The 21,207-nt window shown below is 41.4% G+C and overlaps 1 protein-coding gene across 1 annotated transcript in view; it reads right to left on the bottom strand.

Annotated features, from left to right (window-relative positions):
- CACHD1 (cache domain containing 1) overlaps positions 1 to 21,207 on the bottom strand; it is a 144,391-nt gene that overhangs the window by 81,058 nt on the left and 42,126 nt on the right. The gene's annotated exons all lie outside the window — the stretch shown is intronic.

Raw genomic sequence — 21,207 nt, 5'->3', positions numbered from 1 at the left:
GGTGCTGCAGGGAAACTGAACACCTAGGATATGTGCAGGCATTAAGTATTTGGTGCATACATTTCTGCATCTCTAGGCAGGAAAAATGTTGCTTAAAATAGGCGAGTTTCTTCTACAGATTTTTGCCCATTCATCAGTATACATGAAATCTGAAAAAATTGACATCATGCAGATTTAAATGTCTACCAAATGTGCAAGTAAAAACTAAGAAATGTGTGCACAAGACCATGTTCACATGTTGCGTTTTTTATGCGTTTTTTTTTCTCCGCAGGTAACGTAAAAAAAAAATCTGCTTTTTTGCTACCTTTTTGTCAGGGTACATTTGTCTCTTGTGTGTGCATGCCGATAACGTTCAGTGCATAAAAAATAATCTTATTCAACGTCTTCAGGTCTCGGAACCAAAAATGCAAAAGGAAAAATAAAAGCCGAATTCTGATTGGTTGCGACGCCACTTTCCTGAAGACAAAGAATTTTGAACATTTGCGATTGATCACCTATTGGAAAGTGACACAATCTGAGTGACTGCATTGCGAGTCGCACTGTATATACCGGTTATGGGGATCGCGCCAAAATATCCTCATCCCAACCCCAATTATTCCCTAACCCTCCGCCAGTTAGCGGAAAATCGGAAATACACACATTTTATCAGCACAATTTGGCTTAAATTTAAGTCTTCAAAAGCAACAATTAACTTCCTGAGCTGAACCCGAGAGCAATGCTTAACCGATGGCGCCCACGACGCGCTCACTGATGAACGCTTTGAACCTTCCGATTTCAGTGCAAAGCGGTGTTCTGGTTTTCATTAAAATCCGTGCAGCCAAAGTAAAAAAAAAACCTGTTAGTAAATCTGCCGACCAAAATAAAAATAACCCAGTAAATCCACATTAAATTAGGACTGCACCGTTTTTGTGAAAAGGTCTAGTCACCCGGCGGTTCACAGATAACGTCTTCAGATTCTTCCCCGAGGCTACGAAATAATTGCTAGCAAAATGCCAGAAATATAACTTGCTGCACCCCCCGCCCGCCCCGTCTTATTTACCGAGAAGAGAATGGAGGAGCGAGATAGCAGACAACAAGGGGGGAAAAGGAAACGTGAGAAATCTCTGCACTCCACAACATGGAGAATTACAGCGCAGAGAAGGACGAGTGATGGGATGATGGATTCCCAGGATGGATCTGATCTGCAAAGGAAGGAAAAAATGCAAGCAACATGTTCGAAACATCTCGGTTTATTCAGTATCGATTGCAGCAGCTGCACAGGGGCCCTATGGGTTCAGGGGCCACTGTTGCCTATAATGCACTTTATAAGATTGCTCGTAAGGGCAAAAACTAATAATCCTCATAACTCACAATTACTTGCTAGACATAGAAGCAGGCGTTGTATGCCGAGCTATAGCAAACGAGGATCCTGAATGCAGATCTTGGCACTGGGTTGGTCTACTGTGTCCACATTGGGCTACGAGCCGGACGTCCAACCATAGGTGTCCCCACTGACCTCACACCACCGGTGTCAAAGGTTAACACGGCGCAGAGCAGGACGGCAATTGAATCAGGTCCATGTTCTGGAGAATTGGTCTGGAGACGATGAGGGAAACGCCATGAAGAGGACTTCATTAGAGAATGTTACACCAGTCTAGCTCCCAGAATTACGGTGTGGGGTGGCATAATGTACGGTAGTCTGACCCCTCTAGTCTTCATTCCAGGTGCACGGCCATTTCTCCAGAGTGTCCCAAAAGCAGTTTTTCAGCACGAGAACGTCAGGCCACGTTACTGGTGTTACTATGAGCAACCAGTGTGGCCTAAACTTGCCAATGTGGCTGCAGAGTCTCCAGACTTGTCTCCATCGAGCACATCATTGGTCGGTGATTGCACAGGAGCTGCCAGCAGCAGATCTTGATGATTTGCCCATGTGCACATCATTGGTCGGTGATTGCACAGGAGCTGCCAGCAGCAGATCTTGATGATTTGCCCATGTGCACATCATTGGTCGGTGACTGCACAGGAGCTGCCAGCAGCAGATCTTGATGATTTGCCCAAGTGCACATCATTGGTCGGTGACTGCACAGGAGCTGCCAGCAGCGGATCTTGATGATTTGCCCATGTGCACATCATTGGTCGGTGATTGCACAGGAGCTGCCAGCAGCAGATCTTGATGATTTGCCCATGTGCACATCATTGGTCGGTGACTGCACAGGAGCTGCCAGCAGCAGATCTTGATGATTTGCCCAAGTGCACATCATTGGTCGGTGACTGCACAGGAGCTGCCAGCAGCGGATCTTGATGATCTGCCCAAGTGCATTTAGATGCAGACTCTTCCTCAGACGACCATTAATAACCTCACTGATCACAGCAGAGGCTGGAAGTGCTGGGATTTCTACAGGTGGATAAGACTCCAGACTGATGTTTTGAAAATTTTGATCCCATTTTCTTCATAATTTACAACCGTTGACGTATCTCCATCTTACGATTTCCATAATTCCCACCACATTTCCTTTTTGGTATTACATTTCCAACAGTGAGGAGTGTAAAGGGTGAACGTTATCAACCGATTACAAGCAAAATTTATGGACGCAAATTTGCATCCGAATCCAATCTGGAAAGACCATTTTGAGAGCTCGCACTCCTTATTCTCCAATGTGTCACCATTTATCCCATATTCATACTTACCTTTACAAACTGCAATTAATCCGATCGTCACGTTACAGCACTGCAGCGTGTGAACACCTCCTGAGCCAGCGACCGCGCCAAATCACTCATTTTCTTTACAAGGAACCAGGGCCGCTACACATGAAAAAAAAAAAAAAAAAACGAGGACCCCCACTGCCTCGTGAGCCCCGCGATGTAGCGCAGCTTTCATAAGATGTTCCATGTAAACACTCAGCAAATTGCGCAGTACCGACTGGCCCAGATCACGGCTCAGACATTGCTGCGAGACCACATACAGACGGCGGATACGTATGGCACATCTGCACCATGGAGGCCGCAGTATCAAGGAGGGCTTACTCAGGCAGCCATACAGCGGCCATGTCTGACGGTCCGTGTTATGGTCACGATTTGCGCGTGTTCAGACACATTTGGGTCAGTCGGGCCAGAAATTGAGGCCAAAATACATAGAGTAAATTACGGCTGCTTAACCATTGCGCAAAAAAAGCCTTAGGGCTCGTTCAGATGGACGTATTTTGGTCCACAGGCCGTGAGCGTGTGGGTCCATTCAGTGAAACGGACCGCACACTGACTGCGTCTTAATGGGCTAGGTCAGATGAAAATTTCACACGTGGACAACGGATCGTCCACAGGTAAAAGACAGAAAAAAAAAATAAAAGCGTTTACTACTCTGTTTTTTTCCGATGAGAGTCGCCAATTAAACTATGGGTGGATTAAAAAAAAAAGCAAAAAAACAAAAACAAATGCCATTTGAACACAATATGGATTAAAAACAAACCTTATAGTTTTACATAGGACAGTGGGAACCCAGCATAAAAAAAAACATGTAAAAAGTAAACTATATTATATACCAGCAATTATAGTTCGTCCTACTGGAGAATTTGTTTCCTGAACTCACCCAAGGATAAACCTTGTGTCCCAGAGAGGAGAACGCCAGTGAATAGAGCGAGCGATATTGTGACTCTGATCACATGAAGGTCACGAGAAGAAGCCGGGGGGGATTACTCTGCCAAGCAAGGTCACACGGAGACATTCATCCCACAAGGCAGGAAGAAAAAACACCAGGATCCACTCAGGCAGCAGGATAATGAGGTTCTGCAGCAGCAGAGGCTGGGTGTACGTCACCTGCTAGGTGTCAGGATTTTGCAGTTTGGCATAAACAGTATTCGGGTAATTAGGTTTTCACATAATATAGTGTTATATGCCATCACTTTCTCATTGCTGGAGACCCCCACTGATTCTGAGAATGAAGGGGGCATAGCACCGGTAAAGAGCTGCGTCCCTCTGAAATGGAGTTAATGTTTAATTAGCAATGCAGAATCTTCAGGTCCAAAATCGAAAAGGGTCCAAAAGGCCGGACCCCACCAAACAAAGTGCATAACCAGCGATACACTATCCCTTTATCAGATGAGAAGTTGCCTTTAATAGGGGATCCCTATTGTGTATACAAGGTTTCAAGCAATATTGTTGGGATAAGGCATCACTTGCTGATCAGGGGTCCTGAGAATACAAAGACCCCTGGCTCCTTGCTAACCAAGGTCAATCTCTGCACAGTGGCGCCCCCATTCTGGCACTACACGAGAAGGATTCACAGAACTCACCAGCAGGACAGGGCAGGAATCCCAGCAACCTGCCCCAGTCAGCGCCATGTACCAGTATTATGCCATCACTGGATTAGGCAAAAAAACCCTTTAACTCTCTATATAACGGAGAAACGTCCTGATATAGAGCTACGAATTCCGAACATAGATCATAAGTCAGGAAAGAGTTAAAGTGAGAGAGACCCCAAACCAAGGTTCTCCACAATCAGCAAAATTGCCAGAAAGCAATCAGCGAAGCTGCAGGTTAGGACAGAGGCGAAAGGCCAGAAAAATAGGTACCACATGTGCAGGGCTGAAGATCTGACTGTGTAATCTGACTACAGCGCGAGCGCCGGCCGCAAACAGAACCCTGTCCAAAGCGGTAAAATAAAACAGATGGCTGCAGAGCCCGGGGCCCCGGCCCACAACGCTGGGGTCCTCACTACCGGGGACCCTGAACACATGTAAGAGCCGTGGAGAACGGGCCGCACCAGAAAAGTGCCGGCTAAAAAACATATCAAGATTCATTTTGCTGGCTCAATAGTATAAAGATGGAAGTCAACCTGCTACAATGAATGTGTCAGGGTTAATGGAATCTCATCAGTCAAGAGTGTGGTCTGCGGAGCCAACAGCACCCCTAGTATACAAGGGAGGAACATCTGAACTTGTGAGAGGAATCAGGTCTGCTAGAAAAGCCTGGGTGCCACAGATTAACATATAAAATTCTAAACTATAGCCATTAGGTTGGCTATAAGAGGCAGTATTATAGTAGTTATATTCTTGTACATAGGAGCAGTATTATAGTAGTTATATTCTTGTACATAGGAGCAGTATTATAGTAGTTATATTCTTGTACATAGGAGCAGTATTATAGTAGTAATATTCTTGTACATGGGGGCAGTATCATAGTAGTTATATTCTTGTACATAGGGGCAGTATTATAGTAGTTATATTCTTGTACATAGGAGCAGTATTATAGTAGTTATATTCTTGTACATAGGGGGCAGTATTATAGTAGTTACCGTATATTCTTGTACATAGGGTCAATATTATAGCATATTCTTTTATAGGGACAGTATTATAGTAGTTATATTCTTGTACATAGGAGCAGTATTATAGTAGTTATATTCTTGTACATAGGAGCAGTATTATAGTAGTAATATTCTTGTACATAGGAGCAGTATTATAGCAGTTATATTCTTGTACATAGGAGCAGTATTATAGTAGTTATATTCTTGTACATAGGAGCAGTATTATAGTAGTTATATTCTTGTACATAGGAGCAGTATTATAGTAGTAATATTCTTGTACATAGGAGCAGTATTATAGCAGTTATATTCTTGTACATAGGAGCAGTATTATAGTAGTTATATTCTTGTACATAGGGGCAGTATTATAGTAGTTATATTCTTGTACATAGGGGCAGTATTATAGTAGTAATATTCTTGTACATGGGGGGCAGTATCATAGTAGTTATATTCTTGTACATAGGGGCAGTATCATAGTAGTTATATTCTTGTACATAGGGGCAGTATTATAGTAGTTATATTCTTGTACATAGGGGGCAGTATTATAGTAGTTATATTCTTGTACATAGGGTCAATATTATAGCATATTCTTTTATAGGGACAGTATTATAGTAGTTATATTCTTGTACATAGGAGCAGTATTATAGTAGTTATATTCTTGTACATAGGAGCAGTATTATAGTAGTTACAGTGGGGTAAAAAAGTATTTAGTCAGTCAGCAATAGTGCAAGTTCCACCACTTAAAAAGATGAGAGGCGTCTGTAATTTACATCATAGGTAGACCTCAACCATGGGAGACAAACTGAGAAAAAAAAATCCAGATAATCACATTGTTTGTTTTTTTAACATTTTATTTGCATATGATGGTGGAAAATAAGTATTTGGTCAGAAACAAAATTTCATCTCAATACTTTGTAATATATCCTTTGTTGGCAATGACAGAGGTCAAACGTTTTCTGTAAGTCTTCACAAGGTTGCCACACACTGTTGTTGGTATGTTGGCCCATTCCTCCATGCAGATCTCCTCTAGAGCAGTGATGTTTTTGACTTTTCGCTTGGCAACATAGACTTTCAACTCCCTCCAAAGGTTTTCCATAGGGTTGAGATCTGGAGACTGGCTAGGCCACTCCAGGACCTTGAAATGCTTCTTACGAAGCCACTCCTTCGTTGCCCTGGCGGTGTGCTTTGGATCATTGTCATGTTGAAAGACCCAGCCACGTTTCATCTTCAATGCCCTTGCTGATGGAAGGAGGTTTGCACTCAAAATCTCACGATACATGGCCCCATTCATTCTTTCATGTACCCGGATCAGTCGTCCTGGCCCCTTTGCAGAGAAACAGCCCCAAAGCATGATGTTTCCACCACCATGCTTTACAGTAGGTATGGTGTTTGATGGATGCAACTCAGTATTCTTTTTCCTCCAAACACGACAAGTTGTGTTTCTACCAAACAGTTCCAGTTTGGTTTCATCAGACCATAGGACATTCTCCCAAAACTCCTCAGGATCATCCAAATGCTCTCTAGCAAACTTCAGACGGGCCCGGACATGTACTGGCTTAAGCATTGGAACACGTCTGGCACTGCAGGATCTGAGTCCATGGTGGCATAATGTGTTACTTATGGTAGGCCTTGTTACATTGGTCCCAGCTCTCTGCAGTTCATTCACTAGGTCCCCCCGCGTGGTTCTGGGATTTTTGCTCACCGTTCTTGTGATCATTCTGACCCCACGGGGTGGGATTTTGCGTGGAGCCCCAGATCGAGGGAGATTATCAGTGGTCTTGTATGTCTTCCATTTTCTAATTATTGCTCCCACTGTTGATTTCTTCACTCCAAGCTGGTTGGCTATTGCAGATTCAGTCTTCCCAGCCTGGTGCAGGGCTACAATTTTGTTTCTGGTGTCCTTTGACAGCTCTTTGGTCTTCACCATAGTGGAGTTTGGAGTCAAACTGTTTGAGGGTGTGCACGGGTTTCTTTTTATACTGATAACAAGTTTAAACAGGTGCCATTACTACAGGTAATGAGTGGAGGAAAGAGGAGACTCTTAAAGAAGAAGTTACAGGTCTGTGAGAGCCAGAAATCTTGATTGTTTGTTTCTGACCAAATACTTATTTTCCACCATAATATGCAAATAAAATGTTAAAAAAACAGACAATGTGATTTTCTGGATTTTTATTTCTCAGTTTGTCTCCCATAGTTGAGGTCTACCTATGATGTAAATTACAGACGCCTCTCATCTTTTTAAGTGGTGGAACTTGCACTATTGCTGACTGACTAAATACTTTTTTGCCCCACTGTATATTCTTGTACATAGGGGGCAGTATTATAGTAGTTATATTCTTGTACATAGGGTCAATATTATAGCATATTCTTTTATAGGGACAGTATTATAGTAGTTATATTCTTGTACATAGGAGCAGTATTATAGTAGTTATATTCTTGTACATAGGAGCAGTATTATAAGTAGTTATATTCTTGTACATAGGAGCAGTATTATAGTAGGTATATTCTTGTACATAGGGGGCAGTATTATAGTAGTTATATTCTTGTATATAGGAGCAGTATTATAGTAGGTATATTCTTGTACATAGGGGGCAGTATTATAGTAGTTATATTCTTGTACATAGGAGCAGTATTATAGTAGTTATATTCTTGTACATAGGAGCAGTATTATAAGTAGTTATATTCTTGTACATAGGGGCAGTATTATAGTAGTTATATTCTTGTACATAGGAGCAGTATTATAGTAGGTATATTCTTGTACATAGGGGGCAGTATTATAGTAGTTATATTCTTGTGCATAGGAGCACTATTATAGTAGTTATATTCTTGTACATAGGAGCAGTATTATAGTAGTTATATTCTTGTACATAGGAGCAGTATTATTGTAGTTATATTCTTGTACATAGGTGCAGTATTATAGTAGTCATATTCTTGTACATAGGGGCAGTATTATAGTAGCTATATTCTTGTACAGAGGAGCATTATTATAGTAGTTATATTCTTGTACATAGGAGCAGTATTATAATAGTTATTTTCTTGTACATAGGAGGCAGTTTTATAGTAGTTATATTCTTGTACATTCGGTGAAATATTATAGTAGTTATATTCTTTTACATAGGGAGGCAGTATTCTAGTAGTTATATTCTTGTACATAGGGGGCAGTATTATAGTAGTTATATTCTTGTACATTCAGTGCAGTATTACCGTATATTAGTTATATTCTTGTACATAGGAGGCAGTTTTATAGTAGTTATATTCTTGTGCATTCAGTGCAGTATTACCGTATATTAGTTATATTCTTGTACATAGGAGGCAGTTTTATAGTAGTTATATTTTTGTACATTCGGTGAAATATTATAGTAGTTATATTCTTTTACATAGGGGGGCAGTATTCTAGTAGTTATATTCTTGTACATAGGAGCACTATTATAGTAGTTATATTCTTGTACATAGGAGCAGTATTATAGTAGATATATTCTTGTACATAGGGGCAGTATTATAGTAGTTATATTCTTGTACATAGGGACAGTATTATAGTAGTTATATTCTTGTACATACGAGCAGTATTATAGTAGTTATATTCTTATACATAGGAGCAGTATTATAATAGTTATATTCTTGTACATAGGAGCAGTATTATAGTAGATATATTCTTGTACATAGGGGCAGTATTATAGTAGTTATATTCTTGTACATAGGAGCAGTATTATAGTAGTTATATTCTTGTACATAGGAGCAGTATTATAGTATATATATTTTCTTGTACATAGGGGCAGTATTATAGTAGTTATATTCTTGTACATAGGAGCAGTATTATAGTAGATATATTCTTGTACATAGGGGCAGTATTATAGCTATATTCTTGTACATAGGAGCAGTATTATAGTAGTTACATTCTTGTACATAGGGGCAGTATTATAGTAGTTATATTCTTGTACATAGGTGCAGTATTACAGTAGTTATATTCTTGTACATAGGGGGCAGTATTATAGTAGTTATATTTTTTCACATAATAGGCAATACTCTCCGGTTATGACAGCAGCTGCTCCACATCTGGCTTTGAGAACTAAATAGTGGTTTTCTTTTATCAATTCGGGCCGAGCCTTACAATGTCATACATATGCAGTAATTTCCAGCCCAGTTTAATGCTCATTTTTTTCTTTTTAATAGAAGACCTGGTTTCCGTTGCCACAAAAGCCCAATTCAAACAAGGCCAATTAGGTCATTTTAACTTCCAGGACATGCGCACTTTGTAAAATTTTGATTGGTGGTATGAAAATATAATTACAGATTTTTTTTCGCCCCCGGGTATAAATTCCAGAGTATTTACAAGTATTCATATTGCATATTAAAAGCAGAACAAATCTTGAATGACTCGGAACAAAGTGGGTTTTTTTTTTTAACCTTGTAAACAGTCTGCAGAATTCGGTTAATGAAGTCTGGAAAAATCATTACATTGGGAACAATATACAGTAGAATTCTATTAATCTGGCATTTGATCATCTGGAAAGTCCAGCGCTTGTTTTATGCTTTTATGCTCACAACTATATATTACAGCGCATAAGTATAAATGTATAGGCCGTCCAATAATTCAGAATTCCTCATAGTCTGGCACCCATCAGGTTCTTATAATAGCAAATTAAAGGGACATCAGTATTGGGAGAGGACTGCAGTATGAGAAATCCTTGCACCCTGGTATCAACTTTTCTTTTGTGAATGACCGCTTATTCAGGCGAGAAGACATGAGTGGCGTTTCCTGGCGTCACACTGTGCGCATCTTAGTTTTTTAATTAAAATGGCGTGAGAGTCGCCGTCCCCCGTGCTGCGGGGACCCGAGGAGATCATTAGAAAACAATTGATATTGCTATTTGATTAACATGACTTCACACACAGATCAGAGCAATACGATTATCAGGACCAGGAACGGTCGTCTCGGAATGTATACACCGGCGCAATTGGATATGCGGAAGGACAGATTTTTCAGCCCCTATTCAATGGCCTCAAGCAGAAATTTGAAAAATGGGAAGAAAGATACAAAGTATACTAGCAGCAAAACATTCTATGACACAATGATTAAGCTTTATCAGTCATGAAATGGGTCACTGATGTGTTCCTGCCGCTGATAAACCAACACCTAGATGGTTTAGTATTTTTGCAGTTCATTAAAAAACAAAGTACCTTATCTACAAAGGTTTATTCCCACAAGGGCAATATTTTCATTATATAGCACAATATCTACATTATTATAGCTAATATACAGTCCAAACACAAACTCAAGTTTCCTTCTTGAAACTTCATTCATCTCCTTCTACCCCTCTGTGTATCCATCTTAATAGGTGAATGAGCCGTATGAGAAAACTACATTTCCCAGCAGCACACTGCTTCTTCTCAGTGCTGCAGGCCCTCCCTCTGCTCTTTCTCTATAGAGATAGATCGATCTCAAAAAATGGGCAACTTTTATTCATAAGGATGAAGTGACCATTGATAGCTGTGAATGTAGTGAGTCTGACCCACTATTTGACAGATCGTTATTACTATCTAGAAACTTCAAACGTCATTGGTGGCTCAGGGGAATCTTTAGAGCACAATTAAGCTCTTCCCTGCAAGTATAGCAGAGCTGAGCTGTGCTACAATCCGGCTATGAGATGTTTTAATAGACAGCATCATTAGGAGCATCGGGGCTTGATTGATAGTATTAGAACTAAATGGACAGGGACATTAGGTGCATCTGTTTTTCATAAATTAGACAGGGGCATTGTGTCTAAATACAGCTGCTATCGGTGGGATCTTTTTCATAGCACAGCTGAGATGAGCTATAGCACAGCTGTTAGATGTTTTACTTGACTGGATCATTAGGCGCATCTGAGAATGATCGACCAACAGCATTAGAAGTACTGGAAGCTGGATCCAGTGACACCAGTGGGTAAAGGGAGCCCTGGGATAGCATCATTAGGTGCAGATTTAAAAATAGGTGGTATTGGCACCCATGATTAATCCCATCCATATGTACAGAAAGCTGAGACCACATTAAAGTTTGGGGAATAACCATGTAAATGTGCATAGTACACAATATACATCAGAAGCGGAAACATTGGGGTAACATGAAGCGTGTGGGCCCCAATGCAAAATCTAAAACCGGGCACGTAACTGATTAACATCTTTAATAGTAATAGTCTTTTCATGTGGGCCAAAGGAACCATTTGGGGCCCCCCTAGGCTCCAGTGCCTGGGTGCGATCGCAACCTCTGCATCTACAATAGTTAGGCCCCCGAGAGGAAGGTAAGTGCTATGGAGGAGCGAGAGGTGATTCAGGAGTAAATATCTTTATTTTTTGTTCAATTATTATTGTTTTCTAAAGGGGTCAAAAATGTATTTTAATTTAGGTTTTCTGGGCCTTTTTCCTTACAAATGGTCATTAATGTGAGATCGGTGACTATCCAACTCCTGGCAACTCCTGACTAAAGGGGCTTTAGAGCCTCCAGAACAGGCACTGCTCAGTACAGTAAGACACAAAAGCGCACAGAGAGGTCAAAAAAATACTCTGTTGTAAAAAAGTCACAGTAAATAAGCAAGTGCTAGTCAAAAAATGAAAAAATACAGGGTATTTAGTTAATACGTTTTTTGCAAAAAAAAGTATGTTAAGCTGCTCCACCAATCGCCAAGGTATAGCCATAATAGAGCAGTCCTGTCTGATGTATTTAAAAACCTGATCATCGGTATAGTACCTGTGTGAACAGGGTTCAGAGAGAAAATATCCATGCAGAACTTGCAAGATGGAACAGCTACAAGGCAAATGACCCATCTTGCAAGTTCTGCATGGATATATTCTCTCTGAACCCTGTTCACACATGTACTATACCGATGATCAGGTTTTTAAATACATCAGATAGGGATTATGTACATTAGACAGGACTGCTCTATTATGGGTATACCTTGGTGATTGGTGGAGCAGCTTAACATACTTTTTTTTGCAAAAAAACGTATTAACTAAATACCCTGTATTTTTTCATTTTTTGACTAGCACTTGCTTATTTACTGTGACTTTTTTTTACAACAGAGTATTTTTTTGACCTCTCTGTGCGCTTTTGTGTCTTCGAGTTCTTTGGTGGTGTGAACAGGTTTCTACAGACTTGTTCACTGTGCAAGTGGCCCATGTGTTTTTGGTTTTATAACTGCTCAGTACAGTGTTGTGAACCTAAGTAATACTAGTAGTTAGCTGCAGTACCATTCGCCGCCACTAACCGATGTGTGGCGCTGTGCCAGTTCTGCGATCTGCGATTCTCCTGAAATAAATTTTCAGCAAATAAAAACCCTGCAATCTTTATGCATGCAATATTAATGAGATATGTGAATATGTGCAAACGAACCCTAATCCTGCAATCACGTCAGCCCCAGAAAAAGGGGGATTGAGAAATGTATGTTTCCAGTTCATAACTATAGAGGCACATTGGTCTGCATAGGAGCTGCACACACAAAACCGCAAAACAGCAGGACTTATATTTTCAAAATTATTGGCACGTTTTATTTTTTAGGCTTTTGAAACGTTTGCAAAAGTATACATACCCTAAAAGTTTCTAAAAGTAGACATTTAGTATTTAAGACGGAAAATCGAGACGTTTCCCTTTTATTTAGCTCAACCGCTGGAGATGCAACAGGAAAGTATGGAAAACATTTGGTGGCCCCTGGTCCCCTGAAAGGAGCACATTCTCCAGAGGCCATTATCTTCCTTTAGGGAGAGGGAGGTTCACAGGAAACAGGACACCCAATTACCAGAGTTTACCAACCACTGTAAACACAGAGGCTGCCAATTACCCAGACGGTTAACCATTTGCTTACCAATCGAGGCAACAAGGAGCGCCATCCCAAACATCTGAAGGGTCTATTCATAGCAAAAGACTGAATGTATGTACTGAGCCATTCCCCTTTCTCCAATGAAGAACCCCAATTTTTGTTTATTTACAATTTTTTTGCACCAAAATTTTTAAAAAATCCACATTATGAGCCTCCATATGTAGCAGTGAAGAGGACGAGTGTCAAGAGGAGGTTCAAAGAGTTATTTGCTTTATTAAGGAGGATTTAGAAACAGATCAACAGATCCAAAATCCACATCAAAATCCATTTCAAAATGTTCTTTGACTCCTCCTTGCTGTTCACATGGAGCGTTGTTAAAGAAGTCTTGAAAATGTTGCAGTTAAAGAAAAGTTACATGCCACTGTCAAGTCAAAAGGCTACAAAAGCCGTGTGATAAAAAAAAAAAAAAACACTTAAGGAGAAAAAAACAGCAATTCTTGAAAATTTCACATTTTTCCACCTCCAAAAAAACACACTAAAAACTCACCAACGCACCGCCAAAGATTATTTCCATGCAGATTGACACACGGTACATCAAGTCTTCCGATGTATTTTCACCCCCCCCCAAAAAAAAACACAGATTTTCCATGCAAGTTGCTGCAAAATCCACAACCGATTTTCTTCTTTCCCATATGGACACACCCTTACATTGAAGGCGCCAAGTGCTTCTACAAGTGCCCGCTTCAGCGACATTTAAAAGCCAATGTGCCCAAACAAATTCTATAACTAGTGATGAGTGAACGTGCCGGGATAAGGTGTTATCTGAGCATGCTCGGGTGCTAACCGAGTGACTTTGGTGTGCTCGAATAATATGTTCGAGTCCCCGCGGCTGCATGTCTCGTGGCTGTTCAACAGCCACAACACATGCAGGTATTAGCTCACAAAGTCTATCACTGCATGTGTTGTGACTGCCGAACTGCCGCGAGACATGCAGCCGAGCATGCTCAGATAACACCTTATTCGAGCACCACTATAGATAACTCACTGATATCAGTGGGATCTGACGTGTATGAGAAATTCCTAACTCGCCCTCAATGTCAGCCGTCAAAGGAAAGAAGGATCAGGCATATTGGATTTAAATAGGAGCGATCATTGGTTCCTGAGGGAGATAAGTTAGGCTGATATCTGGTGGGTGAGAAGGAGCCCTGTCAATTAGCAGATGGGCGCGACGCCACCTGATACAGAAGTGAGGCGCACTGGGCAACCCCGTTAAGGTTTTTTGCACACTGCTGAGCAAATTTGGGGTCTAAAAACTACATAGACAGCGCCTGACACTGCACATCCATCGCCTCCATACACACGAATCATTCAACGCTCCGGAAGTATCAGCAGTCAAACAGCAAATTATTAAAAACATGCACGTCTAAAATCCACAGAGGGTTCAATGCAAAACGTGAGAGATTTAGAAATAAAAGCAGTTTTCCATTATTCACTAACATGCAAAAGACAGAATTATAAGATGTGGAATCTGAGGATCACGGCTCGGAGGCTGCAGAGTTTGGGTTTGGCCGATTCGGCTGAAGGGTTACAAAACGGTCACATAAACGATCATTTGCGACGTCCAACACCGGATTGTTCTCTGCTTCAGATGTATCAGTCGTGATTATCACTACAATCCAGCAGGCCACAGCACATTGTAGAGCGCTCCTCCAAAAATAGAAAAATAATTCTAATCAAAGGCCAAGGAAACCACAAGGACGCAAAGTCCGAAGACCAAAACCATAAACTTGCAAAACCCAAAAGGAATCACCTTGTAAAGTTGCAGCACAAAAAAATCAAATTGCTCTGGCACAGAACAAGCCCCTGATTTACAGCCTAAAGGTTGGGGGGTGGTTTGTAGATCAAACAAATGTATATGAAAAACAGCAAAAACTGTCAAAAATTTATAGAACTCAGTCCTGAGAGATCAGCAATTTTTCATCTCACAAAACTCTCTTTGGATGTAAGACCCTCGGCTGCAGCAGGAGCCTCCCCCCACTTGTTTGTCGGCAACAGAAAACATTATGGGGCCAATTCATAATTAGTTTTGTGCCTTTTTCTGGCGTAAAAACTATAACTTTATAACTAAATTTACTTATTCTATAGCGCAATAATTCCCAGTATAATACAGGATGTAACTTAGGATCAGTAATGTAATGTATGTACACAGTGACTGCACCAGCAGAATAGTGAGTGCAGCTCTGGAGTGTAATACAGGATATAACTTAGGATCAGTAATGTAATGTATGTACACAGTGACTGCACCAGCAGAATAGTGAGTGCAGCTCTGGAGTGTAATACAGGATATAACTTAGGATCAGTAATGTAATGTATGTACACAGTGACTGCACCAGCAGAATAGTGAGCGCAGCTCTGGGGTATAATACAAGATGTAACTCAGGATCAGTAATGTAATGTATGTACACAGTGACTGCACCAGCAGAGTAGTGAGTGCAGCTCTGGAGTATAATACAGGAGGTAACTCAGGATCAGTAATGTAATGTATGTACACAGTGACTGCACCAGCAGAATAGTGAGCGCAGCTCTGGAGTATAATACAGGATGTAACTCAGGATCAGTAATGTAATGTATGTACACAGTGACTGCACCAGCAGAATAGTGAGCGCAGCTCTGGGGTATAATACAGGATGTAACTCAGGATCAGTAATGTAATGTATGTACACAGTGACTGCACCAGCAGAATAGTGAGTGCAGCTCTGGAGTGTAATACAGGATATAACTCAGGATCAGTAATGTAATGCATGTACACAGTGACTGCACCAGCAGAATAGTGAGTGCAGCTCTGGAGTATAATACAGGATGTAACTCAGGATCAGTAATGTATGTACACAGTGACTGCACCAGCAGAATAGTGAGTGCAGCTCTGGAGTATAATACAGGATGTAACTTAGGATCAGCAATCTAATGTATGTACACAGTGACTGCAGCAGCAGAATAGTGAGCGCAGCTCTGGAGTATAATACAGGATGTAACTCAGGATCAGTAATGTAATGTATGTACACAGTGACTGCACCAGCAGAATAGTGAGCGCAGCTCTGGAGTATAATACAGGATGTAACTCAGGATCAGTAATGTAATGTATGTACACAGTGACTGCACCAGCAGAATAGTGAGCGCAGCTCTGGGGTATAATACAGGATGTAACTCAGGATCAGTAATGTAATGTATGTACACAGTGACTGCACCAGCAGAATAGTGAGTGCAGCTCTGGAGTGTAATACAGGATATAACTCAGGATCAGTAATGTAATGCATGTACACAGTGACTGCACCAGCAGAATAGTGAGTGCAGCTCTGGAGTATAATACAGGATGTAACTCAGGATCAGTAATGTATGTACACAGTGACTGCACCAGCAGAATAGTGAGTGCAGCTCTGGAGTATAATACAGGATGTAACTCAGGATCAGCAATGTAATGTATGTACACAGTGACTGCAGCAGCAGAATAGTGAGTGCAGCTCTGGAGTATAATACAGGATGTAACTCAGGATCAGCAATGTAATGTATGTACACAGCGACTGCACCAGCAGAATAGTGAGTGCAGCTCTGGAGTATAATACAGGATGTAACTCAGGATCAGTAATGTAATGTATGTACACAGTGACTGCACCAGCAGAATAGTGAGTGCAGCTCTGGAGTATAATACAGGAGGTAACTCAGGATCAGTGATGTAATGTATGTACACAGTGACTGCACCAGCAGAATAGTGAGTGTACTAATCCTTTAGTTATATTGTAAATAAACACGCAGCCATAATAAAGTCCTTTATTTGAAATAAAAACAAAACACCCTTAGGCCATGATCACACTATGCGGTTTTTACTGCGGAACCGCGGCGATTTTGCCGCTGCGGGTCCGCAGCTGTTTTCCATGCAGGGTACAGTACAATGTTACCCTATGGAAAACAGAAACCGCAGTGCACATGATGCGGAAAAACCCGAAAAAAACCGCGCTGAATTGCTGCGGAAAAAAAGAAGGACCATGTCACTTCTTTGTGCAGAATCGCAGCGATTCTGCACCCATAGAAATGCATTGATCCGCTTACTTCCCGCATGGGGCTGTGCCCACCATGCGGGAAGTAATGCGGATAATGTGCGGGTTATACCCGGGGTGGAGGAGAGGAGACTCTTCTCCAGGCCCCGGGAACCATATTTGTATTAAAAAAAAAGAATTAAAATAAAAAATCATGATATACTCACCTCTGAAGTCTCAGCGCTGCACGCGGCCGTCCGGTCTCAGGTTTGCTATGCGACCAGGACTTTCGGTGACGTCGCGGTCACATGACCGTGACGTCACCAAAGGTCCTGGTCGCACAGCATCTTTGGAACCGGACCGCCGCCTGCAGCGCCGAGGAGATCGGGACGTCAGAGGGTGAGTATATCATGATTTTATTATTTTTAACATTACTATTGATGCTGCATATTGCTGCATATAACTAACCCAAAAGATACAGAAGTATCAGAACACACCACTCAAGAAAAATATATAAAAAAGTAACAAATTTTATTGAGAATATAAACATCTTAAAAACGTAACAATAACAATAAACAAAAAAGTAATATGAGGAAGGATAATACCCGAGTAGAGTGCACAAAAAATCAGAGAATAAGGAAAAAAGTAAAACAGGTTATGGGAGTGAGGTAGAAATCCACAGTCTCCGTGGTAGCCAATATAAATGATTAGCCTGTTGCTAGCCACCATCAAAAAGTGCAAATGCATAGAGAAATAGTAATCATCACATACCCATAAAGTCCGCTGTCCTTACTCTCAAGGGAAACCCCAACGCGCGTTTCGCGTTCTTGCTTTATCAAGGGGAGAAAAATTGTGCGTGCTATGTCCATGGTAAGTCCCCAGTTTATAAAGGGCGCCAATTCCCACCGCCACCAATGCAGCATCGCGCACGGCACCGCCGCCCCCGGGTCTCAGCTGCAGTTGTTTCCGGCACTCACGATCGGTGTGCGGGGAGGAAATCCTCCGTGACGTCATATCCGCACAACCGATGGTGTAGAGGCCTTCAACAAAATGGTGATTCCCGGGCGCAGTGCGCATGCGCGTCGCAATGTTGTTAAGGTCACACTCCAAAATCCCTTATGCGCCGCTAGAGCAATCAGTCAGTGATACTGACAAGAGTAACTCAAAGTCCGTACGGTAAGGAACTCGCTCTATAGCAGAAGGAGTAAGATATAGAGTATACCGCCACCATAAATCAGAGCATTTAAATATTTAAAGGTACAGTTACATATATATTTTTCTCTTACATAAACAATATAACACATCGTTTGAAAATAAAACAGAACATAAGAGATCAAGAAACAATATACTGAGAGGGTAATACCCTCATCATGTGCCTTCAAAATTGGTACATATAAGGTCTCAAAAAAAGCTCTCCATGTCTCCATTGCTCCAATTCATGATCAGTATGCGATATTCCCAATTAATTCATGAAGAAGATGATATTCTTGGTATATTTTCAATATATAGGATTAGGCCAGTAAGGAAATCAGATGTTGCAAAACGGCAGGCATTCAAAGCCAAGACATATATTTCTGGGGAGATTTGTCCAAAATATTACTATAACAAAAACATACAAAAATATAAATGATTAAAGACATAAACACAAAATTAAAAAACAGAGATTTATAAAAATGGAGCAAAACTAAGTTTCTCGTTAAGTCCCACAGGAGACATGGTACCAAGTTCTACAGTCCACCTAGTTTCAGTTTGTGCCAATAACTGTTTTATATTACCCCCTCTTATCCCCCCATGGATCCTGTCAATGCCCCTGACCTTGACAATCTTGACTCCCAGAACAAGACAGTATATAGATGGAGGAGGAGTAATAAAATTGGAAGACCAAATAGGTCAAGATCTGGGTCGATGTCATCTTTTACGTCTGTAGATGAACCAAGACCAGGTGCTAGTGCCCCATCTGTTGAAAATCTACCTGTTCCATCAAGCACCAGAAATCCCAGGAGGAATAATAAGTTCAATAAAGGGAGAATTACCCCTCCACAACAATACTATAAGAAAACTCGCAGCGCCCATAATAACCTGGAGGTAATTAATCTTTCCTCACATACATTATCTGTAGCGCAGCAGGAGGTCCTTAGTTATGGTTTATCTTTTTCCCCCACTAATAATTTTCATTATTTTACAGCAGTGAAAGATCTCAACCTTTTCTGTCGTAAGCTTGTCCTGAGGAGGCTACATCATCGGCCTGATGGGAATGTTGACGTCCGCGGTGACACCGAGCTGGAGGCTTTGGAGGTATTGGAGGGCCTACTTAGCGAGCAGGATTCTGACAATGCGGTCGGATTTCCAAGTGCTGTTGTGCCTAGATCTAAGACGTTTCCCCCCTTGTCCATTTGTCCACAGATTGATATTTTTGCACGTCTGGTGACTGAAGATTTTAAAAAAATTCCAACTAAAATAAGACGGGACAATCTTAGCCCTGATCACAGACGTGCTTTAAGGCAACTTAAATCCTTAGATGATGTAGTTATTAAATCAGCGGACAAAGGGGGAAATGTCGTGATCTGGCCAACAGACAAATATGAGAAGGAAGCATTTAAACAACTTAAAGATAAAAAGTATTATGCGGTACTTCCTCAGAATCCGCTGACCGCATTTTCACAACTGCTTGACACTATTCTGATCCAGGCATGGGAAAAAGGACTTATTCCCAAAAAAATCCTGGATGGGTTAATGACAAAATTTCCCAAGGTCCCCACCTTCTACCTCCTTCCTAAAGTTCATAAGGATCCAGTTGACCCACCTGGGCGTCCCATAGTCTCTGGCATTGGAGGGCTGTGTGACCCGGTATGTAAGTTTATTGATTACTATCTTAAACCTTTGGTCGAAACGCTGCCCTCCTATGTCAGGGACTCTGTGGACATCCTGGTTAGGGTTGACGGCCTTTGTTTGGATTCTGATATGCTCTTTGTCACCGCGGACGTCGAGTCCCTATATACCTGTATTGACCATCAACAGGGTATTGAGGCCGTACGGTATTTTCTGGAGATGAGTAGTCTGGGCAGACCCTTCATCGATCTCCTTTTGGAATTATTGCAGTATGTACTGTACCATAATTTCTTTACTTTCAGGGACCGGTTTTACCTGCAGAAACGCGGCACTGCCATGGGGGCGGCGTGTGCGCCTGCCTATGCTAACCTCTTCCTTGGATATTGGGAGAGTGAGGTTTTCCGTGGGGATGGCGCATGCGCCGCTGACCATGTGCAGTGCTGGTTTCGGTATATTGATGATCTTCTAATTATCTGGCAGGGACCGGTCTCTGACTTGGAGAGATTTATGTTAACTTTAAACACCAATTCGTACAATATTCGACTGACATACAAATGGCACGAACGCAAGATCGATTTTCTGGACATTGCATTGTCAGTTGACGACTCGGGGTCTGTCCACACTGACATCTTCAGAAAAAAGACTTCTGTCAACTCTTTCCTTCATGCCTCCTCAGGACATGCTTACTCAACTATTAAAGCCATCCCCATTGGCCAATTCCTCCGGGTAAAACGTACCTGTTCTACTGTAGATAGGTTTGAGGAGCAGGCCAAAGATCTTAGAAATCGTTTCCTGGAAAGAGGATATAGCCAGAGAAACATTAAACATGGCTATCATCGTGCCAAATATACTCCGCGTCAGAAATTACTTTGTAATTCTGGCACCAAGACTGACAATGGTGAGTCTCACACTAGATTTATATCTACATACAATTGTCAGTGGGATGCCATGCGTCAAATTTTAACTAGGCACTGGCCTGTTCTTCAAACCGACCCTGTATTGAACAAAGAAATTTCTACAAGACCTCTTATCACTGCACGGAGAAATTTAAAGGACCAACTGGTGAGAAGTCACTATGTGGCTCCACATAAAAGTCTTTTTGGAAATCCCAAACAAAGATGGGGGTGTTTCCCATGTGGGAACTGTATGGCGTGTAACTTGTCCAATATTGTGAGAGCAAAGACCTTCACAAATGCTGCTGGGACCCATGAGTACAATATTGTACATTATATTTCCTGTACTACCTCTTATGTCATATACCTTGCGCAGTGCCCCTGCTCCAAAA

Source organism: Ranitomeya imitator, chromosome 8 (assembly GCF_032444005.1).
Source record: "Ranitomeya imitator isolate aRanImi1 chromosome 8, aRanImi1.pri, whole genome shotgun sequence".
In the NCBI taxonomy this organism is placed as follows: Eukaryota; Metazoa; Chordata; class Amphibia; order Anura; family Dendrobatidae; genus Ranitomeya; species Ranitomeya imitator.
Note: the sequence above shows the minus strand (reverse complement) of the source record. Positions and strands in the feature narration are given on the sequence as shown.